The 19,215-nt window shown below is 38.9% G+C and overlaps 1 protein-coding gene across 1 annotated transcript in view; it reads left to right on the top strand.

Moving 5' to 3' along the window:
* The first annotated feature begins 5,369 nt into the window (after positions 1–5,369).
* Positions 5,370–19,215, top strand: part of LOC102406024 (protein argonaute-1) — a 54,658-nt gene continuing 40,812 nt past the window's right edge. The window contains exon 1 of the mRNA XM_044945261.2: positions 5,370–5,474. The gene's annotated coding sequence lies outside the window, so the exon portion shown is untranslated. The remainder of the gene's footprint in view (positions 5,475–19,215) is intronic.

Here is a 19,215-nt window from a genome sequence, read left to right as displayed (position 1 = left end):
GAGCAACTAACACTTTCCTTTTCACCAGTCTGGCCTGTTTATTGGATTTTGAGTGGCAAGCAGCCAGACCCCAAGCCTTTATGGTAACACTGTTAGTATCTTTTCTTTATTTTTGATTTTACACACATTTACTTTAATAGGCCTAGGCATCTTTGTACTTATCCTGCTTAGAACTTTGTCTTACTCACCTTTGTGAAACCAGCATGCAGTGTCTGGCATATAGTAAATGCTCAACAAATGTTAGCTAATATTATTATTTGAGGAAATTCCTCAACACAAAAGTCAGAAGACAAAAAAATAAAGGCAACTCAAAGAAAATAGAGCATGCAAAGGAAGCACAAGAAAGCTCCCCCCAATCCAAATTGTATTTTATAGTCTCAGAAAGATAAAAGAAGATACCATATTCATTCAACAGGAAGAGACTGTCACAATAGGAACAACTTGAGGGAAAATAATAAGATAGCAAAACTTTGTAAATTCATTCACGAAACAAATGAAATCCATAGCCTCCCACAGATATTTAAGAAAGTCATGCTTGAACTCCCCTCCATTCTAACCTTTGCTCACCAGTGATCCTTTCTTCTAATTCTGCACTCCAATTTCTGTGCTGTCTTTCCTTGCCCCTGCTCCTGGCCCCTGAACTTGATTGGCATTTGGACTTGGTTTCTCTCGGTTTTAAGCCTGTTTTCTCCAACTTCCTTCACTTGGCTGCCCTTAGAGTCTCAGTGTCCCCTGTGACATTAACTACCCTCCCACAACCCATATGCATGGGGAGGGAGGTGCTGGGGGGTAGGCGATTCAGACTTTAACAGTAGTGAAAAGTTTAAAAAATTATTGTTAAAAAGTTACCAAACACAGGGACTTCCCAGGTGGTCCAGTGGTTGAGAGTCCGCCTGCCAATGCGAGGGACACAGTTTCCATCCATGGTCTAGGAAGATTCCGTATGTCACAGAGCAACTGAGCCCATGCACCACAATTACTGAACCTGAATGCCTAGAGCCTGTGCTCCTCAAGAAGAGAAGCCAGCTCACTGCAAAGAAGAGTAGCCCCACTTGCCACAGCTAGAGAAATCCCACACACCGCAATGAAGACCCAGCATAGCCAAAAATAAATAATTTTTTTTAAAAAGATACCAAACACAATGGCAATTTATTTTACATATCACCTTTCAATGAGCACACATTTTTATATACGTACAGGATTCTGCATTATGTTATTTCATTAACTATTACATAATGAACAGTTACCCTTTTTCAAGACTGAAGTCATGTCATTTTGTGGGTTAGGCAACCATTTATTGAATACCTATTGCCTGCTTGGCATTGTGCTAAGCACTGAGGCTACAAAGATCAGTAAAGTATGGTTTTTCTTCATGCTTTTGAGACTTTTACACATTTAAAGGGAGGAGGAGGAAGGAGAAGGCTATATCAATAAAGGAGAGCAGCTAAGTGTTACCTCATGCACCACAGGAAGCAAAGCAGGGACACGTGGAAGGGAACATCAGGAAGTTGTCACGAACACAGGAAGCCTTGAGCTGAGTTTTCACATACTAGTAGATTTCACCAGTCAGATGGAGTATATGTTGAGGTTTTAGGCGGTTAATAAATCATACCCCTTTCCCTACAACAGTTCAGAACCAACTGAAAAATAGCCATAGAGATCAGATGGTGGGGCAAAGAGCCAGATGTCAGCTTTATTGCTGATAAGACTTAGATAAGAGGACTTGCTTAGAAGTGAGGGCAAAAGAGAGTATGCTAAGTCACTTCAGTCGTGTTCGACTCTGTGCAACCCTATGGACAGCAGCCCACCAGGCTCCTCTGTCCACGGGATTCTCTAGGCAAGAATACTGGAGTGGGGTGCCATTTCCTTCTCCAAAAGAGAGTATAACATTCCCCTAATAGCTCAGAAACTAAAGAATCTGCCTGCAATGCAGGAAACCTGGGTTCAATCCCTGAGTCGGGAAGATTCCCTGGAGAAGAGAATGGCAACCCACTCCAATACTCTTGCCTGGAGAATTCCATGAACAAACAAACCATGGGGTCCTAAAGAGTGGGGCAAGACAAAACTATTAACATACTTACTTAACATATTTGCCTTCCTAGTCACGGTGAGCACAGGAAAAGCTTGGTTTTCCACAAAGGGAAGAGTCTACTTTTCCAAATTTACTGATTAAGCAATTTAAAATAAAATGGAAAAATAATTAAATCCCATTTAAATAGCATCAAGAATAAAAGCGTTTAGGAACAAATTTGAAAAAAAATGTGCAAAATCTGTACACTGAAAACTATAGAAATTAAACACCTACATAAATGAAGAGATGCGCTATGATTATGGATCAGAAGACTCGATAATAGGTGGCAGGTGGGAGGGAGCTTCAAGAGGGAGGGGACATACATATACTTATGGCTAATTCATGTTGCTATATGGCAGAAATCCATACAACATTGTAAAGCAATTATCCTCCAATTAAAAATAAATAAATTTAAACTTTAAAAAAAGCTAAAAAAAGAAAAAGAAGACTCAATAGTGTTACCCAAATTGATCTATAGATGAATTCCAATAAAAACTTCAGCAGACATTGTTCATAGAAATTTATTGCTAATTCTAAAATGTATACAGAAATTCAAAGGACCTAGAATAGCCAAAAACAACTTTGAAAAGAAAAACATACTTGGAACTTATCTGTGGAGGATGCAGTCTAAGATGGCCCCATGTCCCCACCTCCTGGTATAAAGGGTCCTCCAGACCCGGGTTCGATCCCTGGGTCGGGAAGATCCCCTGGAGAAGGAAATGGCAACCCACTCCAGTGTTCTTGCCTGGTGAATCCCAGGGACGGAGAAGACTGGTAGGCTGCAGTCCGTGGGGTTGCTAAGAGTCGGACACGACTGAGCGACTTCACTAAGTGTGAACAGGGCCTATGACTTGGTTCTAACCAGTAAAGTCTGTCAAAAATGATGGGATGGGATTTTTGTGATTACATTATGTCTGATTCTGTTTGCTAGCAGACTCACTAGAAAATCCTTCTCCCCCCTCCCCTCCCTTCTGTGTTGGGATGCCAAGGTGGCAAGGAACTGGGAGCGGCCTCTAGGAGCTGAGGGCAGTCTCCTGCTGCCAGCCAACAAAAACAGAAACTCTTGGTTATACAGTTGCAGTGAACCAAATGACAAGCATAGGAGCTGGAAAATGGACTTTTTCCCCTAGTCAAGCCTCCATATGTGAACCCAGCATGGCCTGTGCTTTGAGATACTAGGTGGATGAACTAACAAGCCATGCTTGGATCCTTAACCCACAGCAACCGTGATATAATAAATGTACATTGCTTTAAGCCTCCAAATTTGTGGTAATTTGCTACACAGGAGCAAATGATTAATATGCTACCTCATTTCAAGATTTATTATAAAGCTACAATAATCAAGACAGTGTGTTGTTGGCATAAAGATATACATACTGATGGAACAGAATAAAGAGTCAAGAAATAGACCCATATATAAATGGCTAGTTCATTTTCAACACAAGTGCCAGGGCACATTAATGGGAGGAATCTTTTCAACAAATGGATAGATGCGTGCAAAAAACAAGAACCTGACTTTTACCTCTCACCATATATAAAAAGTAGCTCAAAATGGATGCTAGAACTAAATATAAAAGCTAAAGCTATAAAACTTCTAGAAGAAAACATGGAAGAAAATCTTAGTGATCTTGAGTTTGATCTTAAGTATTTTTGAAACACAAAAGTCAACCACAAAACAAAAATATCAATAAATTGGATTTCATGAAAATGAAAAATTTTACTCTTCATAACATACTGCAACGAAAAAAAAGAGGCAAGCCACAACCTGAAAGAAAATATTTGCAAAATGTATATCGGATAAAAGACTTTATCTAGAATAAATGAAGAGTTCCTACAACTTAAGAAGGCAAGTAATCATATTAAAATGATTGACAGGGACGTCCTTGTCCATCCAGGAGTTTAGACTCCACACTTCCATTGCAGAGGGTGCAGGTTCCATCCCTGCTTGGGGAACTAAGATCTCACATGCAGGTACTGCAGTCAAAAAAAGTTGAAAAAAAGATTGATAGATTTGAACAGACATTTCACCTAAGAAAATATACAAATGGCAAATAAACACTTGAAAAGATATTTAACATAATTTGTCACTGTACATGCCAAGTCACTCTTTGCGACCCCGTGGACTGTAGCCCGCCAGGCTTCTCTTGCTATTCTCTAGGCAAGAATACTGCAGTGGGTAGCCTTTCCCTTTTCCAGGGTATTTTCCCAACCAAGGGATGGAACCCAGGTCTCCTGCATTGCAGGCAGATTCTTTACCATCTGAGCCACCAGGGATACCCGAAATTCTCATACACTTCTGAGAATGTAAAATGAGGCAGTCACTTTGGAAAACAGTTCGGCTACTTTTAAAAAGCTCTTTAAGTTCTTTTAAAGTTACACACCTACCCTAAATCCTGCCCACTTGACTCCTAAGTGTTTACACAAACAACTGTCCCTAAGACTTGTAGACAAATATTCATGTTTTATTTGTAATGGTCTCAAATTGAAAACAACCCAAATGCCCATAAACATGTGAATGAATGAACAAATAGTCCTAAATCCACATAATGGAGAACTATTCAGCATTGAAAAGTAATTGACTCATACACACAGCAAGATGCTTCCCTGTTGGCTTAGACGGTAAAGAATCTGCCCTCAACACGAGAAGACTGGATTTGATCCCTGGGTCGGGAAGATCCCCTGGAGAAGGGAATGGCAACCCACTCCAGTATTCTTGCCTGGAGACTTCTACAGATAGAGGAGACTGGCTAGCTATGGGCCACGAAGGCATCGCAAAGTGTCAGACGCTACTGAGTGACTAACACACGCACACACACACACAGCAACTTGGGTGAATCTCAAAATAATAATGGTGAGAGAAAGAAGCAGCCAAAAGAAGAATTTATTCTGGTTATATAAAATACTAGAAAATGAAAACTCATCTATTACGAAAGCAGACCGGTGGTTGCGGAGTGGAAGGCAAGAAGAGACAAGAGGTAGGATTACCAGGGGTGGTAGGAAAGTTTTGAAGTTGATGGATATGTTCATTTTCTTAATTGTGGTGATGGGATCATACGCGTGTACTTTATGTCAAAACTCATCATATTGCCCATTTATTGAATGCCAGTTAAGCATCAGTACAATGGAAAGGGAGCAGTTGCAAGACTGCAAGCTTTCTGCAGCCCAGAGACTGAAATTAGGGGTGATGCGCGGCGCTAGGTCGCGCATGCTCAGTTCTTTCTTCGTGCTCACCAATCAGATCCCAGCTCGACGACCTGGCTCGCTGAGGCCAGTGGACCTCAGAGGCCGCCATGGTGAGATGGAGTCACACAAGAAGCGCTTGGCAGGGCTGCCTGAGGCCTTCCAGAACTCTGTGGCTTTCTATCCTGAGCGTACAGAAGCGCCAGGGAAGAACTCTAAGCAGGTAAGTGGCTTAAACTGGCGTCCATTTTGAAACAGTATTTTAAAAATGTATGGAAAATAGGCCCGAGACGGTAGGGAGATAGCCGTCGGTAGGCTGTGGTAATTTTTTTCTCTCTCATTGGTCTCTTCGTTCAATCGTGAACTCTTGGAGGGATAGGACTATTTCGTACTTATCACCAAAGTACTCTTGTCCAGTGGCTGGTGGTCAGAAAATTTTTGTTGAAGGGGTTGAGTAATCTCAGGTCACACAAGCTTGTAAGTAAGTAAGAGCAGGATTCGTATTTAGCGCTTTTGACTCCAAACCCTGAACTCTTCCCTTCCAAGCAAAATGAAAATGTGAAAAATATTAAACCTTCATTTTGGGATTCAGCAGTCTTATCAGTACAGTGACTTTGCCAGCCTTGAAATGCCTGCCATCAGTAATAAGGTGTTTCCGAGGGTGAGTGGAGAGATTGGAGTGTTTTTAAATATTAGGCAAGATTGATTTAATAAATATTATGCACTTACTCTTCTCCAGGCAGCTCATTTGGCTCTGGATGTTTCAGTGAGGAGGGTGAACATTGTCTTTGCCCTCACATAAAACAGACAAGGCTGTATATTGTCATCCTGCTTATTTAACTTCTATGCAGAGTACATCATGAGAAACGCTGGGCTGGAATAAGCACAAACTGGAATCAAGATTGCCGGGAGAAATATCAATAACCTCAGATATGCAGATAACACCACCCTTATGGCAGAAAGTGAAGAGGAACTAAAAAGCCTCTTGATGAAAGTGAAAGAGGAGAGTGAAAAAGTTGGCTTAAAGCTCAACATTCAGAAAACGAAGATCATGGCATCTGGTCCCATCACTTCGTGGGAAACAGATGGGGAAACAGTAGAAGCAGTGTCAGACTTTATTTTTTTGGGCTCCCAAATCACTGCGGATGGTGATTGCAGCCATGAAATTAAAAGACACTTACTCCTTGGAAGGAAAGTTATGACCAACCTAGATAGCATATTCAAAAGCAAAGACATTACTTTGCCAACAAAGGTCCATCTAGTCAAGGCTCTGGTTTTTCCTGTGGTCATGTATGGATGTGAGAGTTGGACTGTGAAGAAGGCTGAGTGCCGAAGAATTGATGCTTTTGAACTGTGGTGTTGGAGAAGACTCTTGAGAGTCCCTTGGACTGCAAGGAGATCCAATCAGTCCATTCTGAAGGAGATCGGTCCTGGGTGTTCTTTGGAAGGAATGATGCTAAAGCTGAAACTGCAGTACTTTGGGCACCTCATGCGAAGAGTTGACTCATTGGAAAAGACTCTGATGCTGGGAGGGATTGGGGGCAGGAGGAGAAGGGGATGACAGAGGATGAGATGGCTGGATGGCATCACCGACTCGATGGACATGAGTTTGAGTGAACTCCGGGAGTTGATGATGGACAGGGAGGCCTGGCATGCTGCAATTCATGGAGTTGCAAAGAGTTGGACACGACTGAGTGACTGAACTGAACTGAAAACAGACAAAATAATTAATAGAAAAGTGTGCTAAGTGATCTAAGACCTCTTTTTATTTTCCCGCTGAAATTTGAAATTTTACTATGATCTACTCTTATGTGAGTTTTTCATGTCCCCCCACCTTTTCCCAGTGTGTTGAGCACAGAATGGTTCCCCATTGGGGAGCTCAGCCTGTTAGGTCTAAGAAAGTTTTTTTATATGAGATGTTTGATAATTTCTTCTTTTCCATTTTTTTCCCTCCTCTTTCCTGAATTGGAACTTCTGTTGTTCAGCTGTGGAACCTAATAGGTGGCACCTCTAATTTTATTTCATTTTCTCATCTGTTTTCCACCTCTGCTTTGTTTTACTTTCCTGGGATAATTTTCTCAACTTTGTTTTTCATGTGTGAATTTACAGTGTTAGCTATTTTAATATTTTACTTTAAATCGTTCTTTTTGTTATAGTCTCTTGTTTAGTGAGTGAAGTATCTTCTATCTTCCTGAGAATGTAAAATGGTTTGTGGGGAAGTTTTCTGGTGTTGCATTTGCATGTTCTCTATTTCCTTTGAGTTGTGTTTTCAGTTTGTTTTGTTCTCTGACTTTCATGTTGGAGACTTTCCTCAAAAAATATTAGCTAACATTTATTGAGCACTTACAGTGTTGTGGGCAGAGTTCTAAGCTCTTACAGATACTATTTAATCATCATAGTAAGTAATGAAGCAGGTGCTATTACCTGCAATTTATAAATGCTAAAATGAAGGAAATGAGAGCCTGAGTAACTTAACAAAGCTGACATAGTTTAAAAGTGGTGGAGCCAAGATAATCAAGGTAGTCTGGGTTGTGTGTTCTTAAGCTCTACTCTATTCTACATTGCCTCTTTATTTATTTAATTGAAGTATAGTTGATTTACAGTGTTGTGTTAGTTTCTGGTATACAACAAAGTAATTCAGTTACATATATGTGTGTATGTGTATATATATACACATATACATAATTTTTTTCAAATTGTTTCTATTATAGGTTATTATAAGATGTTGAATATAGTTCCCTGTGCTATGTAGTAGAATCTTGTGTTTATCTATTTTATCTATATATAGTGTATCTGTTAATCCCAAACTCCTAATTTATCCCTCCTCCCCTTCCCCTTTGGTAACCATAGTTTGTTTTCTGTATCTCTGAGTCTGTTTGTAAATAAGTTCATTTGTATCTTTTTTTAGATTCGTTATGTAAGTGGTACCATGTTTGTCTTTATCTGACTTTCTTCAGTTAGTATGATAATATCTAGGTCCATCCATGTTGCTGCAAATGACATTCAGTTCAGTTGTTCAGTCATGTCCGACTCTTTGCTACCCCATTAACCGCAGCACGCCAGGTCTCCTTGTCCATCACCAACTTTGGGAGTCCACCCAAACCCATGTCCATTGAGTCGGTGATGCCATCCAACCATCTCATCCTCTGTCGTCCCCTTCTCCTCCTGCCTTCAGTCTTTCCTAGCATCAGGGTCTTTTCAAATTAACCAGCTCTTCGCATCAGGTGGCCAAAGTATTGAAGTTTCAGCTTCAACATCAGTCCTTCCAATGAACACCCAGGACTTATCTCCTTTAGGATGGACTGGTTGGATCTCCTTGCTGTCCAAGGGACTCTCAAGAGTCTTTTCCAACACCACAGTTCAAAAGCATCAATTTTTCTGCACTCAGCTTTCTTTATGAGAGCTTCCAACTCTCATATACATACATGACCTCTGGGAAAACCATAGCCTTGACTAGACGGACCTTTGTTAACAAAGTAATGTCTCTGCTTTTGAATATGCTGTCTAGGTTGGTCATAACTTGCCTTCCAAGGAGTAAGCGTCTTTTAATTTCATGGCCTATCTGCAGTGATTTTGGAGCCCAGAAAAATAAAGTCAGCCACTGTTTCTACTGTTTCCCCATCTATTTGCCATGAAGTGGTGGGACCGGATGCCATGATCTTAGTTTTCTGAATGTTGAGCTTTAAGCCAACTTTTTCACTATGCTTTTTCACTTTCATCAAGAGGCTCTTTAGTTCTTCTTCACTTTCTGCCGTAAGGGTGGTGTCATTTGCATATCTGAGGCAAATGACATTAGTCCATTCATTTTTTTGATGGCTGAGTAATATTCTATTTGGGCTTCCCTGGTGGCTCAGATGGTAAAAAATCTGCCTGCAATGCAGGTTCGATTCCTGGGTCAGGGAAGATTCCTTAGAGAGGGGAATGGCTACCCGTTCCAGTATTCTTGCTTAGAGAATTCCATGGACAGAGGAACCTGGCAGGTTCTAGTCCACGGGCTTGCAAAGAGTCAGACATGACTGACTGACTTTAACTTTCAATATTCCATACACACACACACACAGACACACATATGTATCACATCTTCTTTATCCATTCATCTGTTGATGGACACTTAGGTTGCTTCCATGACTTGACTGTTGTAAATAGTGCTGCTATGAACATTGGGGTGCATGTATCTTTCAAATTAGAGTTTTCTTGGAATATGTGCCCAGAAGCAGGATTGCTGGGTACTGTTTTTAATTTTCTAAGGAATCTCCATACTGTTTTTCATGGTGGCTGCCCATTTTATGTTCCCACCAACAGGGTAGAAGAGTTCCCTTTTCTCCACACCCTCTGCAGCATTTATTATTTGTATACTTTTTGATGATGGCCATTCTCACTAGTATGAGTTGATACCTCATTGTAGTTTTGATTTTCATTTCTCTGATAATTAGCAATGATGAGCATCTTTTCATGTGACTGCTGGCCATCTTTGTGCCTTCTTTGAAGAATGTTTTTTTAATTGGGTTGTTTGGTTTTGCTTTTTTTTAAAAAAAATATTGAGCTGTTGGAGTTGTTTGTTTCTGATTTCCTTTGCTTACACTGCCTCATATTTAAGAATGAGAACTTGCTTCTGATTAAAGATGGTGGGTCACACACCCATATTTACCTGTTTCTTCCACTAACCCCTCAAAACAAGAATAAATGAATAAAATAATAAGTAAATAAATAATACATTGAAAAAAAAGATACAAACCCATAATGACCTGCATAAAAAAGGAAAGGAGAAAAAAGGAATAAAATTTTGGAAGTTAGAAATCCTGTGGACCAATGGTAGCTGAATTTGCATGTTCCAGAAAGCTAAATCCTAAAGTGATGTGGGTAGTGATGGTGGTTTAGTTGCTAAGTTGTGTACAACTATTGTGACCCCATCAACTGTAGCCTGCCAGGTTCCTCTGTCCTTGGGATTCTCCAGGCAAGAATACTGGAGTGGATTGCCATTTCCTTCTCCAGGGGATCTTCCCAACCCAGGAATCGAACTCAGGTCTCCTGCATTGCAGGCAGATTCTTTACCAACGGAGCTACGAGGGAAACCCTCAATGTGGGAGAAAACCAAAAGGCAAACTAATTTTTCCTGCAGTCCACCTTCATTTTTTTCTCTCAAGCTTTCCGTCTCTCTCTCTCATACACACACGCAGATACACACACACACAGGTTAGAAATTGGAGACACCAGGAATCTCTGGACATGGGGATGAAGGTAGGGCAGAAAATAGGAAGGTAAGTTGAAAGAATAGTAAAAATCTGTTAGGCTCCCAGAGCTTCTCTAACTTCACAGTTGTCAAATGACAGCCCATCTCTGCTATATTCAACCTGACAGAAGATTGAAAGTTTATTCTCTAGAGAGGATAAAACACTCTTAGTATATAAGAGTCTAGAATACCACACTGAAAACAGAGAGTAAGTGAATGCTTACATACTAAATTGAGGCACTTGAATATATATTAAACAGTTAAATTCTCCCAACAGCTGTGTAAGTGTGGGCATTACTGCTTTTCCCTGATTTACAGAGGAGAAAACTGAGGCACAATAAGACTAAATTAATTGTATAACATCGCATAGATAGTTACAAAACAATATAACATATGTATATATATATAGTATAAAGAATGCTGTAACATACCTATAATGCAACATCCAACCATTCAGTTTACTAAAAAAGAGAGAAAGAGAATATCACTTTTATCATTGTGGGTTTTTGTGAAGCTTTACCTTTTGAATTGTGTTCCTTTGAAATCCAGTTCCAATTTTTTCCTTCTCAGATGTAACTACCATCTTGAAATTTGGGTTTACTGTTCCCTTGCTTTTCTATTTTGCCATATGTTTTCATCTTTAAACCATACATTTTACTTTTGTTTATTTTTGAATTTTATATAACTAGAGGCACATTGCATGCATTCTTCTGCAGCTTGTTTTGTCACTCAGTGTCATATTTCTGAGGTCTGTTTGTCATAATTTATTTACCTATTCTATTATTAACGGTGTTAGTATTTTTTTCAATATTTTGCTATTACAAACAGTGCTGCTCAGAGCATTCTTATACATATCTCCTCTTAGCAAAAGCAGAAATTTCTCTGGACCACAGTTGCTGGATTGTAGGGTATGCACATTTTCAGTTTTACAAAACAGTGTATTCATGGTACTGATTTACCCTCTCACCAACAGTATCTTAAAAGTTCTCATCATTCTCCAGCCTTAATTTTTATCGAATTTGATGTATGAAATTGTCTCATTGTGATCTTACCTTTTATTTTCCTCATAAGTAATAAGACTGAACTTTCAAAAAAAGTATTTTATTGAAATACAGTTGATTTATAACGTATTAATTTCTGCTGTACAGCATAGTGATTCAGTTACATAAACTGAATCATATGTAAACATGAAACCTATATAAACATTCTTTTTCATTATGGTTTATCACAGGATATTGAATGTAGTTCTCTGTGCTATATACAGTAGACCCTTGTTGCATATCCATGCTATATGTTATAGTGAGACTGAACTTTTTAAATACCTTTTTTCATTCTTCATGTTCCCCCTTTTAAAAAATTCTTTTTCTTATGGATTTGTAGTTCTTTTTCTTTTTTTTTTAGCAGTGCTGCATGGATTATGAGATCTTAGTTCCTGACCCAGGATTGAACCCAGGCCACAGCAGTGGAAGGGCCGAGTCCTAACAATTGGACTTCCAGGAACTTCCTGTAGGAGTTCTTAATATGTATTGGATACTATAATTTGCTGGTTATATATATTTGTTTTGCCTTGTCTTCACTTTATTTATATGTCTTTTGATGAACTTAATTTTAATCTAGATGAATTCATAGTCTTTTTTTTTTAATAGCTAGTATATTTTTGGTTAGTAGGTTATACTTAAGAAGTTCTTCCCCATCTTAGGACTTCTGTGGTGGTCCAGTGGTTAAGACTCTGGCTCCCAACGCAGGGGGTGGAGGTTTGATCCCTAGTCAGGGAACCAAGATCCCACATGCCATGCAGTGTATGGCAAAAATTAAAAAAATATTTTTTTTATTAAAAAAAGAGAAGAAATTCTTGTCAATCTCAGGTAGCTTATATTTTTTTCCTACACATTTTTCAAGACTTGCCTTTTCATAGGAGTTGATTTTTGTGTGTGGAGTGAGGTAGGTCTCCAGTTTTATATTTTTCCATGTAGATAATTTGTTGTCCCAGTTACATTATTGATTAGTTTGTTCTTTGCCTAGTGGTTTGCAGTGCCACCTCTGTCATACCTGCGTTGCTTCCACACATGCATGGGTTTGTTTCCAGACTGTGTAATCTGTTATACTAGTTGATTTGTTTAACCCAAGGCCACTATTTCACTGTCTTTATTATCACAGTTGAGTATAAGGTTTTATATCTAGTAAGACAAAGTCTTCCACTTTGTTTTTCTTTGTGTCTTTGCTATTCTTTGGGTGTTTGTTCATCTATAAACACCTTAAAATAAGCTTATCTAGTTATATACATACAAACTCACACAAACCTGGTGGAACCTTTATTATGATTACACCGAATCTGTAGATGAATTTGAGAATACATCTACGTCTGTTCCTGTCCAATACATCTGCTCCTATCTGGGAGCAATTTCTCTCCTTTCTCTCCATTTTAAATCTCTTAAGATATTTTTCAATGAATTTTTATAACTTTTTTTCTGTCTAGGCTTTTTCCAGATTTATTCTTTAGTGCTTTGTTATTTCTATTACTATTGTAAATTATCATCTTTTTAATACAGTAGATTTTAAAAAATATTAATCTCTTATTCATCAGTCTTCTTAAAAACTCTTATTTCTTATATAATAATTTGCCTATAGAGTATTTGGAGTTTTCATTTTTGACAGGTGTATCATCTGAAAATAATAACCATTTTATTTCTTCCCTTCTAGTCTTCTTTTTTCTTTTGGTCCTACTATGTTGGCTGGATGGACTTCCAGTATAGTGCTGAGAGAAGTAAGGGCCTGTTTGTTTTATTCTTGATTTTGAAGAGAATGCTTCTGATGTTTTACTATTACGAATAAAGTTTGCATCTTATAATCCTGATTTCTGGGGACTTCCCTGGTGGTCCATTGGTTAAGACTCTAAGCTCCCACTGCAGGGGGCATGGGTTTGATCCCTGATCAGGGAACTAAGATCCCATATGCTGCATGGCATGGCCAAAAAAAAAAAAAAAGTAAAATATCATTGTCATGTCTAGATGATGGGTACATGGGAGTTCATTATGCCAGTCACTCTAATTTTGTGTATGTTTGAACATTTTCACAATATAATAGTAATTAAAACAGTGTTTGTTACAAGGTTTTGGTAGATACTTTTTAATAGTTTGAGAAATTCCCTTTTTCTTAGTTTGCTAAGAGGTCCCCCACCCTCCCCAATTGTGAATGGGTGTTGTGTTTTAGTAAAGTGATTTTTTCCCCTTCATCTGTTGGCTGGTCATACTGCTTTTTCTTCTTTAATCTGACATTTACGTATTTTCAAATGTTAAACACCTTGCTTCCTAGAAATAAGTACAATCTGGCCATGATATACATATGTATGTATCTATATATAAATATAGAGCTTCCCTGGTGGCTCAGAGGTAAAAAATCCACCTGCAGTGTAGGAGCTGCAGGAGATGCGAGTTCAATCCCTGAGTCAGGAAGATCCCCTGGAGGAAGGCATGGCAACCCATTCCACTATTCTTGCCTGGAGAATCCCATGAACAGAGAAGCCCGGTGGGCTATGGTCCGTAGGGTTGCAAAGAGTCAGACATGACTGAAGCGACTTAGCATGTATACACACATACATAAAATATTAAAAATACTAGATTTAGTTTCTGTTCTTTTATATTCTGTTTCTATTCTTTTAATAGCTTTTAAAGCAATTTGGTATTGCTTACCAAATTCTGAAATGAATCAACACCTTTTTCCTTGTCCTAAACAATACAGGGACCTTTAGAACACTTTAACCCTGATCACTCCACCTCCCAAGTTATGTTGATGATCATTATTTTAGTTCTATCCTACTTGTGAAATACCTCCATCTTTATTGACAACTGATATCAAATAGTTGTCATCTCTGATTATTTTCTTTTTCTGCCTTACATCAATCTTTTGTTTTCCTTCCAAGCATTTATCTTGAAATAAATTTTATTTTTCTTGTTGATTATCTGTGTTACTGTAACTTTGTGAGAGCTGGGAACTATATGTCTGCTTTATTCACTGCTTTGGAGGCATTTAGTAAATGTTTACTGAATGAGTATGTATTTTTATTTTTGAAAGATCACCCTGTATGCAATTAGAGAATGGATCTAAGGGTGCAAGACTAGATGTAGAGAATTAAGAGTCTGTTGCACTGATCCAGGTAAGAGTTATGGTAACCTGGACTTGGATAAATAGTGGTAGGGATTAGAAAAATAGAGAGGACTGAAAGATATTAGGAGGTAGAACCTACTAGATTTTATTACCATTTTGATAGGAGGGCATACATTCAGTGTTTTGTTTTTTTAGGGTGATAATTTATCTTTGCTCTCTTCTGTCTTTGTGCAACATCCCCTCTTTGAAAGTTCTTGTTGATGCTTGTGGCTTCAGATACTCTCTACATGCCTGTAACTTTCAAATACAGATCTTTAAGTGTAACATCATTTTTGGGTTCCACACCGTGTTTTTAACCATGAAGGATATCCTTCAGGCACTTAAACTTGTCAGACACTACACTCATTATCTTTCTTTCTAAACCTGCTTCTCTAGTGTTTTCCATCCTCTAGTGTTTTAGGATTCAGCACCACCAACCTTCTACTTGCTCATGCCAGACAACCTTCTACTTGCTCAACCCATAATAGGGGTTCTTTTGAAGCCCAGCCTAGGAGGGAATAGGGATATAAGAAACTGTCCTTTAAATGGTGTGATTAATTTTCTTTCCTCTTAATTTTCTGTTTTTATTTACTGTTTTTAAAAGAATTAAAAAAAAGTAAAGCCATGAAAATGATTGTGATGAGGTAGAAAGAAAAGAAATAAGGACCTGCCCCAGGAACAAAGCAGAGGGCCATGGGAATTGTCAGGTATTGAGCATGTATGAATACTAAGCTCTGTGCTTAGCTTTTGACATTTATTAATTAAAAGCAATGTGAAAGTGAAAGTCACTCAGTTGTGTCTGACTCTTTGCGACCCCATGGACTACACAGTCCATGGAACTCTCCAGGCCGGAATACTGGAGTGGGTAGCTGTTCCCTTGTCCAGGGGATCTTCCTAACCCAGGAATTGAACCAAGGTCTCCTGCATTGCAGGCGAATTCTTGACCAACTGAGCTATCAGGGAAGCCCAAAGTGAAAGTGAAAGTTGCTTAGTCCTGTCTGACTCTTTGTGACCCCATGGGTCACAAATGAATTCAGTTCATTAATTGAATCCTCCCACAACTCTATGAAATTTTTACAAATGAGGAAATTACAGTTAATAATGGGACTATGCCTTTTCTTGAGGTCAGATGTTTACATGTGGTAGAGCTTCGACCCGGAGAAGGCAATGGCACCCCACTCCAGTACTCTTGCCTGGAAAATCCCATGGATGGAGGAGCCTCGTGGGCTGCAGTCCATGGGGTCGCGAAGAGTCGGACACAACTGAGCGACTTCACTTTCACTTTTCACTTTCCTGCATTGGAGAAGGAAATGGCAACCCACTCCAGTGTTCTTGCCTGGAGAATCCCAGGGACAGGGGAGCCTGGTGGGCTGCCGTCTGTGGGGTCGCAGAGAGTCGGGGTCGCAGAGAGTCGGACACGACTGAAGCAACTTAGCAGCAGCAGCAGCAGAGCTTTGACCCAGGTTTGTCTGATACTAAGTGTTTCAGTAAGTAACTGGGTGGCATATCATAAGTCACAGAGCAGAAACATTGTTATAGCTTTTGATAAATATTGCTACATTGCTTCCAAAGGATCCTACTGGTATAAAATGCCAGTGTACCAGTTCCTTAACAGTATCTTGCTCAATGAGTATGTATAAGAAATTTTTGAATTAATGGATATAGGATTATTATTTTATATTGACTTTCTTATGAATGAATGATAATTATATAGTCGTGCTTGTGCAGACTGTCCTTTTCCTTGGCCCATTGGTACACTGAGGCCATATTTATTATAAATACTTTTCCATTGAGCCCCTTCATACATTAATGGAGGTGAAGGAAGAAAACAAGAATTAGTTCTGCTCCTGTCCTTTCCATTAATCAGCAGCTTGGTAACTGATAGATTCCGAGAATCAGAACAGAACTAGATAGATTCTGAGTGGAATGTTGAGCTGTAGTTTACATTCACTAAGGGATTAAAATAGGACAACACAGATGACTGCCATCTTTGAAGTTCATTTGGTATAGTAGATCTGCATCTGTTTTATTTTAAAGAGGATGCCTTTCTTGGACATACCTGACCCTAAACTTCAGTATCCCAGAGTTCTGTTCCTAGACTTGGACGTTCCTAAAATTCTCTAACCCGCTAAGGGCTAGCCTGTCCAAAGGACTCTCCTGTTCTACCAGGCCAAGTGTAGGGTTTGGGGGCTTCCATGTGTGCTTCAGAAGACCCAAAGAAATAGGCTTGATCTCTGTCAGTTCCAGCTTGGGTGGCATTACACTGCAAATCTGCCTTGGATGTCAGAACCAGGGACAGCTCCTTCTATCCCTCCCCCAGTGGCCCCTCCCCTGGCTTAGGCTGGGGAGAGAAGGGGCGCATTCAGGAATGGTGTACTTCTCTAGCCTCTTCTCAGTGTTTCTTGCTTCCTTCTTTATGCTAGGATAGCAATATTGAGAGTTCCTGGTATAAGTGTTGTTTCTCACCTTCATGCTCTCAGCTGGTGCTGCTTAGAATGTCTTTCTCCCATCCTTCCTTTCCCTGGCTAATCCTCCTAGGCCTGTTTAAGTAGGTATCTCTTCTAGGAAACCTACCCTGATTACCCGAGGCTGAGTTAGACTATCTCCTCTTAGTTCCCATGGCACCCATGCTTGCCTTTGTCATACTCAGAATTGCATTGAAATGACCATCTGTGCTGTCCAGTACAGTAGGCATTGGCCACATATCTTAAGCACTTGAAATTTGTGGCTAGTCTGAATTAAGATGTGCTCAATTCAGTTCAGTCACTCAGTTGTGTCCAACTCTTTGTGACCCCTGGACTGCAGCACGCTGGGCCTCCCTGTCCATCACTAACTCCCGGAGTTTACTCAAACTCATGTCCATTGAGTTGGTGATGCCATCCAACCATCTTATCCTCTGTCGTCCCCTTCTCCTCCTACCTTCAGTCTTTCCCAGCATCAGGGTCTTTTCAAACGAGTCAGTTCTTTGCATTAGGTGGCCAAAGTATTGGAGTTTCAACTTAAGCATCAGTCCTTCCAATGAATATTTGGGACTGATTTCCTTTAGGATGCGCTATAAGTATAAAATATGCAATAGATTTCAGACATTTTTTAAATGTAAAATATTAATATTTTTATATTGGTGATATGTTGAAATGATATTTGGAAATTAAATAAAACATATTACTTTTTATTTTTTATAATGTGACCACTAGAAATCTAAAATTACATATGTATCTCACATGATATTTATATTGGCTAGCACTTATCTGTATGTTTGTCTCTTCTTAAAGGTAAGAACTGACTCAAATACATTCTTATCGCTTTGTATTTCTAAAGCACAATACATAGGAAATGATGGGAATACCTGATGCTAGTCCTCAGAACTTGGGCCTGGAATAGCAAGGGTCCAACAGACATCACATGGTTTGGTTTTTCCATCCAGGAACTTGGCCTTTCTCTCTACTTAACCCAGGCTTTTTTTATCTGTCTTCTTATTGATTCTTACGAATTTTCTCTTAGATCACAAGCATCTCTCATTAAATTTATTCCTAAGATTTTAAATTAGCTATTTTACCATTATAGTTTCTAATTAATTAATACTTGTTCTAGGAGTGAATGCTATAGATTTTTGCTATTTTATTGAATCTTTCCACTTAGTCTTACTAATTTTAAAATTAGTGAGACTGCATATTTTCTTATTATATAATTGCAGCTAGAATAAAGATTTTTTTATTATGTGTTTAAGTTTGTTTCTCTCTCTCTCTATTCTGGCTAGAATATCCAAACCAGTATTAAAATAGTAGTAAAGAGTGACCTCATTTATTCCTTAAAAACAGGAAAGCATCTCTGCTTCTTCACTAGCTAAAGATAGATAGTCTATTATCTTAAGGTGATTGATTTTAATTATTTTTATTAAGAATGGGATTGAAAGAAAGTGAAAGTCACTCAGTTGTGTCCAACTCTTTGAGACCCCATGGACTATACAGTCCATGGAATTCTCCAGGCCAGAATACCGGAGTGGGTAGCCTTTCCCTTCTCCAAAGGGTCTTCCAACCCAGGGACTGAACCCAGGTCTCCTGCATTGCAGGAGGATTCTTTACCAGCTGAGCCACCAGGGAAGCCCAAGAATGGGGTTAAAATTTATCAAATATTGTTATCTATTACAATTATCAAGTTTATTTTTTATTAATCTACATATATGGCATATATTTATTTTTGAACCACTTCTGAATTACCCTTAGGTATGTGATATGCTGTTTTTTTAATAATAATATCATGTAATGTTGTGGTTAAGAATGTTGATTTTGGAACCATCCATCATGGGTTCATGTTCTACCTCTGCTAGTTGGAAACTGTGTGATCTTGGTCAAGCTTCTTAGCCTCTCTGTGTCTTTATTTTTAATGATAATAAAATATCCTGCGTGTGCTCCTTAGCCCACACTCACCTGTATGTTCTGTGAAACCCCAGGACTTTTGTGAGGATTATGTGAGTTAACTTATGTAAAGTGTTGGAACAGTATCTGGCGCTTAATATTAAGGAAATGTTTAATAATGTTAGGTGTTAATATTATTATCATAATTTTAATAAATCTCTTACAGAATTCTGTAG

This window comes from Bubalus bubalis, chromosome 6, assembly GCF_019923935.1.
Source record: "Bubalus bubalis isolate 160015118507 breed Murrah chromosome 6, NDDB_SH_1, whole genome shotgun sequence".
Taxonomy (NCBI): Eukaryota; Metazoa; Chordata; class Mammalia; order Artiodactyla; family Bovidae; genus Bubalus; species Bubalus bubalis.
The sequence above is the reverse complement of the archived record's forward strand: the minus strand, read 5'-3'. Positions and strand labels throughout refer to the sequence as shown.